General features: G+C 43.3%; 1 pseudogene; it reads left to right on the forward strand.

Annotated features, from left to right (window-relative positions):
• Positions 1–1,483: 1,483 nt before the first annotated feature.
• Positions 1,484–7,524, forward strand: LOC138771295 (alpha-1-antitrypsin-like; annotated as a pseudogene).
• Positions 7,525–12,513: the final 4,989 nt, after the last annotated feature.

The following is a 12,513-nucleotide window of genomic DNA, read 5'->3' on the forward strand; positions in this document are numbered from 1 at the left end:
CCCAGTCACCCCCAGCTGCCCGCCTGCAGACGAGTTATGGTCAGAGAAGTCTTCATGATGGTTGCGTCAGATGGAGAAGAAAGCAAAAAGTGAGCAACGGCAATGGGAGAAGACGTCACCTGTGAGTCATTAGTAACTGCACTGTAAACACTTCTATAGTGTGCAGAGCCTGTGTACCATTGGGGTCTAAATGGGTCAGTGTATGGTTTGCGGTAGTGTACTGACACAGCCCCGCGTACACTACAGTACACTAGCGCAAACTTTTAAACTAGAATCAAACTACAACAGCTGCAGGCACTACAACTCCCAGCATATGCTGAGGGCTGCAGACTGTCAGTACATGCAGGGAGTTGTAGTGCCTGCAGCTGTTGTAGTTGGGCCCTAGGTGGCATATAAGAATATATAGATCAGTGGGGGCTCAGTGCAGGGAAGTGACCCCAGAACATCACTAATAGGGGATAGAACAAAAACATCTCCCCCTACCATATTAGTGATATTCTGGGGTCACTTCCCTGCACTGAGCCCCCACAGATCTCTGAATTCTGAGTGTATGATGCACCTGGGACCCAACTATAACAGCTACAGGAACTAGAACTCCCAGCATATGCTGACAGTCTGCAGCCCTCAGGATATGCTGGGAGTTGTAGTACAGCGTAGACAGATGTTTTTCTGGACCTTCAGGGCTGATGGTTGTCACCCACAGATTGCAGCCTCCAGGAGCCTCTGCACACAGTGATTTATTACAGGGTTGTCCTCTCAGAGACTACAACTCCCAGCATAGCCGGAGAGCTGTATAAATGTAGGGATTTGTCACAGATACAGATGAATTCAGGAAAGGAGCGGGGTCAGCATGTCGTGTCTCACTGGTTCTATATTGGTGGCCCCAGGTGCCCCAGTCCCACACTGGACAGAAGCGGCCCCCAAACTAAGACGTCCCCGGCCTCCTTCCTTCCTCCATCACGTCTGTTTGATGAGAATAGCGGGCATCAAGCAGAGCGGCACCCAAGTGCCAGGGTATATACCATGCATGTAACCAGCCAGTGCCGGGGGGGGGGGGGGGGCGCCTCAGCAAGCAAGGTGCCTAGGGCAGCATGAACTCTAAATACAGGCCTGCCTGTACCTGTGACAGAAAAAAAATGAACAAGTGACATACAACAGTTAACCCAGTGTTTCCTTTAGCTGTGCATAAAATAAAACATACAAAAAACACAGTAGTGACACCTAGTGGGGAACACACAGATTACACCTCTGAGCATATCCCACTTTGAGAACCTGATACGAGTTACTTTGCCCAGGTGCAATACCAAGTTAGTGGCACACCTGTGCTGGGACACTACACTTAGAAGCAGTGGACACCCACTCTGGGACACTGCATTACCACTTCCCTTGTCAAAATGGGAGTGTTTGTATACAGGTTGTTATTGTCAGCACTGATTGGCCAGTGTTCTACCGAGCAGGGACACACCTACCTGGTAATACCCAGATGTTAATATATTCATTCATTCAGGAAGACTACCATGGTGTAGGTAGGGTTCTTAGAAAAAACACCACAGAACTGTTTTTATTTTATTTTGAGACCACTCTACAGCAAATACATTCAATTCACTAATACTGGCTTTGGCAAATGCAGATCAGAGGTTACGTAGTTAATGAGTAGCCCAGGTTTCACAATAGGATGCATCCATTGTCCTCATATAGAGTTACTGGTGATTCTGTAGACAGCTGAAAAACAGAAGTGTGAGCATCCAAAACAAAGTAAGTATGGAGATATTATATTGCTTTAGGTTCTTCTATATGAGAAATCTCAATGAATCCAATGATCTTTTCTGATTTTCGGGCCTATAGAATAGAAGGAGTTGGTTGAGTTTCTTTATTGTATATTATATCGAGCACGGCTAAAGGAAGCATTGGGTTGATAGCTGTTTATGACGTGTTTGTTTTCCTCCTATCACAGGTGCAGGGCTGTTTTCCTTCTTTTTCTGTCCTATCTCCTTCATCTTGTCATCTGGACACACAGCTCCACAAATCACTAGGAGGTTTGTTTTGCCCCTATAAAAGGGAGGTTAGTTCCTGGTGGGAGTAGTCTTTTGTCAGGAGTGTGGGGGAGAAAAGGACACAGTGTGAGAGACGTTCTCTTAAGATGTTCACCATCGTTAGTATGCAGTGCTAGACCCTGCAGGAGGGAAGGACGTCCTCTGAGGATCACCTTGTCCACGCCAGGGATACTCTCTACAAGACACAGGACAGCATACCTGAGCTAGGTACTGACCCCAGTAGGACAAAGCTGCAAAGTTAGCCTACGTATCCTGCTACAAAGCACGGCTATTCTAGGAAAGCCCGGGAAGTCTGCTCAACCCAGCGCAGGGACCTGGAAACTCGGACTACCCTAGCAGAATGGGTATCCTGAGACTATAAGGCATAAGGCGGTCAGATCCAATTTCCCAACTGTTTGATTTAGAATTCAGCGACCTGAGTGAAGCAATAAGTTTATTTTGCGGACAGAGCACAAATCCCCTCAAGTACTCCCAGCCACACTAAAAACACATAGGGTAACAGAAGACGGTATATAGACGACATCATTTGAAATTTCTTTCTTTTTTTTTTTTTATAGTTTTATTGAAAGATTTTTGCATTTTTAACAAAAGAAAGACTCATATACAAGGCAACACATTGCGCATTGACATTAACATTAGCAACATGCCTAATGTGAACAAAACAAACAAGAAACAGTTGTCTCTTCCAGGTGTCAATAACATACAAAGCACATCATATTAGAATAATCATTGGTGGTATCTATTCTTAAAGATGTAACCCTTTTTGTCAGAGTCCGCTAGGGCACCGTCACCGAACTGTGCATCTAAAACAGAAATTATGTACATTGGATTGAGGGTATGTCTCTGAGTTTCCATTAAGTGTTATTATCTGCTGATGTTGGAGGTGTTTCGGGAGAAGTAGGAAGGAGGTTAGGAGATGTTCCTGGGAGGGAAGAGAAGAAGTTAGGGGATAAGCTAAGCCACTTTCCCCATTTGGATCTAACCTTGGCACCAGAGTTCAATCTAGACGCAATTGACAATTCCATCTGGCAATTGTAGCTGACTACATTCATGATTTCATTTACATTGGGAATAGTAGTACCAATTTTTAGCAATACAATTCCTTGTAGCTAGCAATATATGCATAAGGATAGTAAGATCAGATACATTCAATTCCTCGGTGCCTAACCCTAAGAGGGCCATACCTGGAGTCCACATAAACAGGGTATCAATAAGACACAGAAGAGTGGAATGGATTTGTGTCCACAGAGGTTTGATTTTTGGGCATGACCACCAAATATGCATTAGATTACCAGTGTCAGCAAGACCATGCCAACATAAGGGTGAAGAGGTAGGATAAATTTTTGACAACCTATAAGGAGTTAGATACCACCTGTATAGCAGCTTGCGAGAAGCCTCTAGGTGGTTAATGCATCTGGATACTTTTTGTACTGACGTAAAACATGCTTCCATTGATCTTGTGAGATGGTACATGCCAGATCCAACTCCCATTTAGTAAGGCATGGTAGGGTATATGAGTTTTCTTGTAAGGCTTTGTATGCCCGGGATAGCCCTTTAGGTAATAATAAGGGATTAGTAAAATACTGTTCATATGCAGGGTTGGTGGACCTGCCCTGATTTAATGGTAGGTGTTGATGCAGACAATGTCGCATTTGAAGATATTTGTAGAAATCTCTATGGGGTATGTCATAGGTTGATGTTAGCGTGTTAAATGGCTTAAGCATATCATTGTCATACAAATCACCCATTGTGCGTATACCTTTAGCTAGCCAAGCATTGTACTTGGAGTTGGGGATTAGTGAGTGTAGAATGCTCAAAGGCAGAGATAAATAGTGGGTGGGGAGAAGGGAAGTAGCAACCTTGGGGTTCGACCACACATGTATTGCAGCTATGATTGTAGGGGATTCCTGCTTTACATTAGGCGGCATAAGTCTGGCCGATCCCAAAAAGGCTTGCAGATTCCCGTCAGGAGTACAGTATGATTCAGTGTCTACCCATTGTCTGGATTTATCATTTGCCCACCAGTACCTCAGTTGATCCACCAAGTTAGCATAATAGTATGTTTTCACATCCGGGCACCCTAATCCTCCATCTGACGGTAATAGACATAGTATGCACTCTCGCCCTCTGTCCAGGCCAAACAAAATTATTAATAACTTTTTGTATTGGCTTTAGCATAAATACGGGGATTTTAATGTGGTAACCCAGAGCAACTAATTTCTGCCCAAAGTAAGGTAGAATGAGGTGTCCTTAGGTTTGACTCTGTGGTGTGGTGTATTTAACTGCAGAAAACCTCTGTGGAGCCCTCCATTTTGTTTGTTAGCTATCTCAGCTCAGCTACATCCATGTTCTAACATGTGCTTGTGTATTTCTTGTCTGTATACCAAGAGTTTACAAGAGATCTGTGAGGTACGCCTTGTGTCCTTGGTACCAAGACAGAACCCCTCTGATTGGGCCAAGAGATAACTTTGCCCCAACTCCACCCTTCTCTAGGAAGGAGTGAGATTCCCTGGTTAGGACCAGTGTAGTGTAGTGTGTAGTGTGTAGTGTGCTTTGCTCTGCCAGGTGAAGTTAACCCTGTTCTCAGTCCACCTTCAGGTCTGGGAATTAGAAGAGAAGCAAAGCAGCATCTTTACTACCAGAACTACTAGATCCCTTTGGTAGAGGATCCTGGATCATCTGTTTGGGACCAGTGTAAGAGTAAGTGATCTACTGGATAGAATCCCCAAATGCCAGAGGACTTCTCTGAACTTACCAGTATACCAAAGTGTCCCACTCCAGTTCAAGCTACTGAGATATCCTTCTCTAATTTCTGCAATTCAGAAAACTTCAGTCATTAGGTCCACCCTGCTCCAGAGACCTTCTGCACAGGCCCGAGTGTATGTGAGACCCTCAGCTCTGCCTAACCTATTCCTCAGTAAGCTGCTCATAAAGATAGAAGAACTGAGAGGATCAGAGTTATTAGCTGCCTCAGAACCCCATTACTAAACTGAAAGCTGCCACAGATCTCACCATTACCTCCTGGTGTTGGATCATCCTGACTGAATATTGCCACCTTATGCCACTGTATGAACTGTGCCAAAGTTTTACCTCAAGTAAAGTGCCTTAATGCTTTCATACTACAAGTGTGTGGACATTACTTACTTCAAGGTACATATTACTTTGCATCTCCTGTGAGTGTGCTGAGAGGCCGGGCCACCATAACACCCTCAGACCCCACCGTGACAAGTAGGTTCCAGTTAGGCCCCAGTTGCACCATAACACCCAGCAACCCCTCACAGTTACACCGGGATACCGCATTAACCGGGAGGTTCCTACATCATTTCAAATTTCTGACATTCATTAAAATCTGAATGAACATGATTTTTTTTTCTTTGTCTTTTAGAAACATGAGGGTCCTCCTGTTCTTGGGAGCAGCCATATTTTTCACTGTGGTCTTTGCTGATCATAAAGAGGGCCATCATAAACAGGAGGATGACCACCATAATGTGAAGCCCCACCATCCCCATAATGCTTCCTTTTCCTGCCACAAGATAGCTCCATACAACTTAAAGTTCTCCTATGACCTCTACCGGCAGGTAGCTTTGGATCATCCATTTGAGAACATTGTCTTCTCCCCTGTTAGTATCTCTACTGCATTTGCTTTCCTGTCCCTTGGTGCTAAGGCTCAGACCCACTTGCAGATTAGAGAAGGATTGGGCTTCAACACATCTGAGATCTCAGAACAAGAATTTCATGAAGGTTTCCACCATCTTCTAGATCTCCTGAATGATGCGGAAAGGGAGCTGCAGCTAAGCAGTGGGAACGCTCTCTTCATTTCCAAGGAACAAAAGATTCTCCAAATGTTCTTAGATGAAGCCTGGAGGCTCTACCACTCCGAGGCATTTTCTACTGATTTTAAGAACACAGAAGAAGCAAAAAATCAGATCAATAGTTACGTGGAGAAAAACACCCAAGGCAAGATCGCCGAGCTGCTGGATAGTGTAGACCAGGACACAATATTTATCCTCATCAACTACATTTACTTTAAAGGTAATCCATTATATTGAAATCTTTAAAACCTAGCCCATTCACCGGGTGGTATAATGCTGACCCCTTCACCCTTAAGAGCTTCACTTGTTGGGAGGACTTTCTTAAAAAAGAAGAAAAACACTGAAAAAGGAAACTTTCTGGCACTGATGATTGACCAGATAGTATCACAAAGGGTAGGGCATGGGTTCTACCCCAATAAAGCTCTTTATGGTGTTTGAATCTATGTGTGCAATATAATAATACAGCTTAACCCCCTTCCTTACCATCACTTATTATGTTTCTCTTCGTCCCTTTTAGGAAAATGGCAAAAGCCCTTCAATGAGAAATGGACAAAAGAGGGAGATTTCCATGTCAATGAGAACACAACTGTGAAGGTGCCCTTCATGAGCAGAACAGGGATGTACAAAGTGGCCTTCGCTGATGATGCCACCGTGGTCTCCATACCCTATAAAGGAGATGCCTATTCATCCTGCCAGAGGAGGGGAAGTTTTCTCAAGTGGAACAAAATTTTAATGAAGAATCAATTATGAAGTGGAAAAAATCTTTTCGATCTGTGTAAATCATCTGTATATATATCTATTTATGTCATATCTATCTATCTATCTATCTATCTATCTATCTATCTATCTATCTATCTATCTATCTATCTATCTATCTATCTATCTATCTATCTATCCCCTAGTTTCTTACTGTCTCTGGCCCATAAGCAGTTCGGTACCTCTTTTATTCTCACTCTATACTTTGTATTCACCTCTCTTAACACTGCCCCTCAGTATTCATGGTCTATACTTCTGGTGATTCCCATATAGATTTTTTCTTAGAACAGCCTATTTTTGGATGTTTATGTGACATGATGAATTGACGTATTATCTTACATTATTATCTTACAAATTGCATTTCTTTTCCTCTTCTTTTTATTCCCTAGTTCATTGGATTTATCCCTCCCCAAATTCTCAGTCTCCAGCACTATCAACCTTAAAGAAACATTAAGCAAGTTGGGTGTAGTAGACGTCTTCTCAGACAATGCCGATCTTTCTGGCATCACTGGAGAAGCCAAGATAAAAGTTTCTAAGGTGCGATCTATCTAAATATCTCTGTCTCTCATCATCCATCTATCTATCTATCTATCTATCTAAAATTTTATCTTACCCTCGCAGGCTGTCCATAAGGCCACACTCAGTGTGGATGAGAAGGGGACAACAGCGGCCGGCTCCACAGGATTTGAGTTCCTCAACCTGTCGTCTAAACGTCATGTTAAATTTGACCGCCCCTTCATGTTTTCATTGAATGAAGACAAAACTAGAAGTGTTCTTTTTGTTGGAAGAGTTGTCAGTCCTCAAACATGATTCTATCCAAAACTTTTCTTAAAACATTAAAGTTTATCAATATTTGTCTATTTTGTTTTTCAAATTGCAGTAATAAAATACTGGAAAACCTATTATCCCGCCTATAATAATTACATGTATATACAGGGGTACCTTGGTTTAAGAGTAACTTGATTTAAGAGCGTTTTGGTTTAAGAGCTCACAGTTTTTCAAAATTGTGACTTGGTTTAAGAGCATTGCTTTGGTGTAAGAGCTCCCTGTACTGGGTGGGATGCGGAGTGGGGGAGGGGCATGGTCTGCATAGCGGGGTCTACAGCACTGTACTCTGACCCAGGAAGTCTCCCTCACCTTCCAAATCATAGCAGATCCACTTCAGACTGGGGCTTCCATCAGGGGACAGGACTGTGGGGGGTAATCTCTCCATAGCTGTAACCCCTCTCTCCCAGGACAGAGAGTGCTGCATGTATGTGCCCACATCTGCCCTACTTATTCCTTCATGCTCTCTTTGGTCAAGCACATATAATATTAGGCCCTTCAATGCCCCCCTATAGTAGTTAGTCCCCCTTGTGCCCCCTTCAGTATTAGACCCCTCTGTGCGCCCATATAGTGGTAAGGACTCCCTCTGTGCATCCATATAGTAGTTAGGTTCCCTCTGTGTATCCATGTAGTAGTTAGGCCATCCTATTTGACTCCATGCAGCAGTTAGACCCCCTCTGTGCACCCATATAGTAGTTAGGTTCCCTCTATGCATCCATGTAGTAGTTAGGCCAGCCTATTTGCCTCCATACAGCAGTTAAACACCCTCTTTGTAGCCATATAGTAGGTAGTGTTAACTAGGGATGGTCCGAACCCGCCGAGGTCCGGGTTTGGCTGAACCCGAACGCTCGGCATCAGATTCCCGCTGTCTGCCCGCTCCGTGCAGCGGGCGGATACAGCGGGAGGACCGCCTGGAAAACTGGGATACAGCCTATGGCTATGGCTGTATTCCAGTTTTCCAGGCATTCCTCCCGCTGGATCCGCCCGCTGCATGGAGCGGGCAGACAGTGGTAATCATTGCGGAGAGTTCGGGTTCATACGAACCCCGTCCAAACCAGGTTCGGACCATCCCTAGTGTCAACCATGTAGTCATTTTATCTTCCATTTAGGTAATCCTCCCTGTACCCCCTGAAGGTACCCACCCACCTTCCTAGATAATCACCCTACTATAATCCAGTCCTCCCCATGTAGGCAATCCCTCAGTAGGTAACTTGCCTGTTTGGAATGTGAAAAAAAACACAATTACTCACCTTACTCTCCTTTTTCTTCTTGGTCTGCAGGCACAAGATGGGCGTCATAGAGTTTGTAGTGCCAAACTCTATGACTGAGGGGTGTAAGCAATATGTCCGATGACAGACTCCTGCAATGCAAGTCCGCCTTACTAACACACCAATTTACTCCAGATGTGACATAAGTAGTATAATAACAAAAAGGAACAAAAAGAAACATAACACCATGAAAAACCAAGACCAAAAGAGAGGGTGGGTGGGCAAACCGCGAGCAGGGCAGGAAGCTGAAGGGATAGGGAGGGTTAGAGCAAGGAGGGAAACAAGCCAATTGGCCACAAAGCTTATAGGAAACACCCAAGGAGGTGTGTCTGAAAGGGGGAGGGGTGTGGGAGGAGTTCAATGCTACAACTAACTTTTAACCCTTTCCTGGCAGCTGCTAACAGTCAGGATTTAGGAGGAAAAAGAGGGGGATGCACTCCGCACACAATGGTGAACACACATATATACAGTAGATACAGTACAAACATTTATATATACATATATACACACACACACACAGCTAAAGTACATAGATACACACTCACTGACACACATAGATACAGTACATACGCACACACATTGACATATACATATATACACACACAGATACAGTACATACATATACACACAGGGGGAGATTTATCAAACATGGTGTAAAGTGAAACTGGCTCAGTTGCCCCTAGCAACCAATCAGATTCCACCTTTCATTTTCCAAAGAGTCTGTGAGAAATGAAAGCTGGAATCTGATTGGTTGCTAGGGGCAACTGAGCCAGTTTCACTGTACACCATCTTTGATAAATCTCCCCCACAATACTTAGCTTACAGCTCTCACTCTTCCCCCTCTTCCTCTCTGTAGTCAGGCCATGTTGCTTTATAGTGATGAGCGAATAGTGAGATATTAGAATATTCGATATTCGTACATACGATCGAATATTCGATCCCATTAAAGTCTATGGGAACAAGTATTCGATTAGTGAAAAACATCTATTTAACCATTTGGAGGGTAAAACCGGAAGCTGGGGGATTTGAACGCTTATCGAATATTTATTGAATATTCGCGGGATATTTGTATGAATATCGAATATTCGAATATCTCACTATTCGATCAAATATCTATTTGATCGAACAGTATTCGCTCATCACTATTGCTTTACACTGCAGGTCAGGTGACTCAGGTCCTTCATCACTGTCCCTCTCTGTGTGCAGGAGTATAGGCTGGAGGCTGAAATGCCGTCTACCCCCTTCAGTTCCAGCAGAGACCCCTTGTAATAGAAACCTTACTCTGCCTTATGGAAGGAGCAGCCCTAAAAAAATCAGTTTAAGGCCACATTCACACAATGTTTTTTGGCAACAAACAACGGCCACTCTTGCAAAAATGGCCAATATTTATTGTCGTTGATCGATTACATTACAGTGTATAAAACAACGGCTGTAGTATATACACCCTGTATACACTACAGCTGTTGTTCTCTTCGGCCGCACAAAATAATTGACAGGTCTATTTTGTATGCCCGCTAATCGGCGAATAGGTTGTGCTCACACTGTAAAGTACGTCTCCCCGCTGTGGGCTACGGCATATTGGATTGCGGGCACACCTAAATGTGCCCACATTCCAATTATAATCAAGTGATGTTCATCCGGCCAATACTGCAGTATCACACACATAAAAAAGAACTTACAGCATTATATTTTAATATCCATAACACACAACCCCCTCCCCCCGCCCGGACATGGCAAAAAAAAAAAAAAAAAAGAACCTCGGAATCACTCATCATATTTCCTTCCAGTACTTCCATATTGCCCTGAAACGTCTAGTAGCTTTAACTGAGATTTTAGATGCAACACTTTGATAGCTCTTCACTTTCTCTACAACCTTTCCCCATTCCTCATATGGTGGTGTGGAATCATCCACCCAATGTCTAGATATTATTACCTTAGCTACCCCCAGTATTTTCAAGAGAAAGGTGCCTCCTTCCCCATCATCAGCCAGACCCCCAGAGCTATTTCTACTGCGGTTAGATGCAGGATTTTCCCCAAGCACAGTTCAGCATGTACTATAACCTTAAAACAAAATTTTTGCACCTTAGCACAGGACCATAACAAATGAACCAGGTCAGCCTCATCAAATCCACACTTATTACAACAAAGGGGTCCCTTTTTCCAGAACTTAGCCATAATCCTAGGTGTATATTATAACCAGTAAAATAACTTAAAGTGAATTAACCTATGTGACATACTCACCGACCCTCTACTTAAATTACTTATACATAATACCTAAACTTTCTCTGATGTGTGACCCACCGCTTCTTCCCATATACTCTTCCCCTTATCTAGTTGAGGGATTCTTCTTTCTAGAACCAACAATCTATACATTTTTGTGAGTATTTTCTTCCCCTCCCCTATTCCCTGCATGCACTCAACAATCTTATGTGAAGAAATTGTGAATTTGTGTTTATTCTGTGTTGCCACATAAGCACAAAAAAAACTGCATATACCTAAATCTGTGTTTCTCACTTATCATATTCTGTGTTTTAAGAATCTCAAACCCTACAGGCTTCCCTTCCATAAATAACTGATTCACATATCTAACCCCTTTTGTTTCCCAAAACCGCGCTCTCTCTCCAGATAAGAATTCTTTTAACTCTTTATTTCCCCATAACGGTGTACATGCTAAACTGCCCTGAATCCCACAAACACCCTTAAGTTTTTTCCATACCTTGTCGTATAAGGGAACAAAAAACTGTGGCAGTGAGGGAATCTCTAACATCTCACCCGTTTCCAACACCTCAAAAACATTCAAATTATCACCCAGACAAGAAAGAATATACCCCAAAATAGACGAGGACCTCCACCTCGCCAGACTCCAACCGCTCCAACCGCAAGAAAATAAAGCCCAAAGTCCTTCAAGGACAGATCTCCCTCCCCACCAAGACCCTGTATTTCATTCTCACGTTTTTCCTGCCCCAAACTAACCGGTTAATCAACACTTCTATCCTCCTAAACCAAAACTCAGGGATCCAAATGGGGGCTGCCTGCAGATAAAACAAAAATTGGGGGAGCAGTACCATTTTCCCTAAGGCAATTCTCGCCGCCAACCCCAAAGGGAACATGAGCCAAACGTCAATTTTTTTCCCCACTTTTCTCATCAAGGGTTTTATATTCAAATCTGCATACTGATTGACGTCCTTAGATATTTTAACTCCCAGATATTCTATCACCTCAGTACTGGTAACAGGGGAGGGCTCACCACCCAATTCTCCTTTACCCCTCTCTAACAAAAGCTCCGAGGATTTTTCCCAGTTGACCTTTAGGCCTGAGAAGTTACCGAACTCAGAAATCAACCCAACAAGATAGGGAATACTCTGCTGGGGATTCTTTACAAAAATCAAAATATCATCGGTGTAAAGCAACAGCTTACTAGCACACCCTCCATCCCAAAGCCCTGAACTCCCTCCTCTTGTCTTATTCTACATGCTAGGGGTTCAACATAAAGGTTAAACAGAAGAGGGGATAAGGGGCACCCTTGTCTAGTACCCCTTGTAAGCGAGAAATGCTCAGTGCATTCATCATTAATTATTACTTTGGCTATAGGATTGAAATAGAGTAATTGCACCCATTTAATAAAATTATCTCCCAACTCAAAAAAATCCAAAGTCATCCAAAGGTACCCCCATTCCACCCTATCGAAAGCTTTCATAGCATCAAGCGAGAGGATGGAATGGGGGGCCTCATCTCCCACCTGAATATTAGCAAATACCTTGTAAATATTATCAAAAATAGACCTCCCAGCCAAAAAAT

Source organism: Dendropsophus ebraccatus, chromosome 13 (assembly GCF_027789765.1).
Source record: "Dendropsophus ebraccatus isolate aDenEbr1 chromosome 13, aDenEbr1.pat, whole genome shotgun sequence".
Lineage (NCBI taxonomy): Eukaryota > Metazoa > Chordata > Amphibia > Anura > Hylidae > Dendropsophus > Dendropsophus ebraccatus.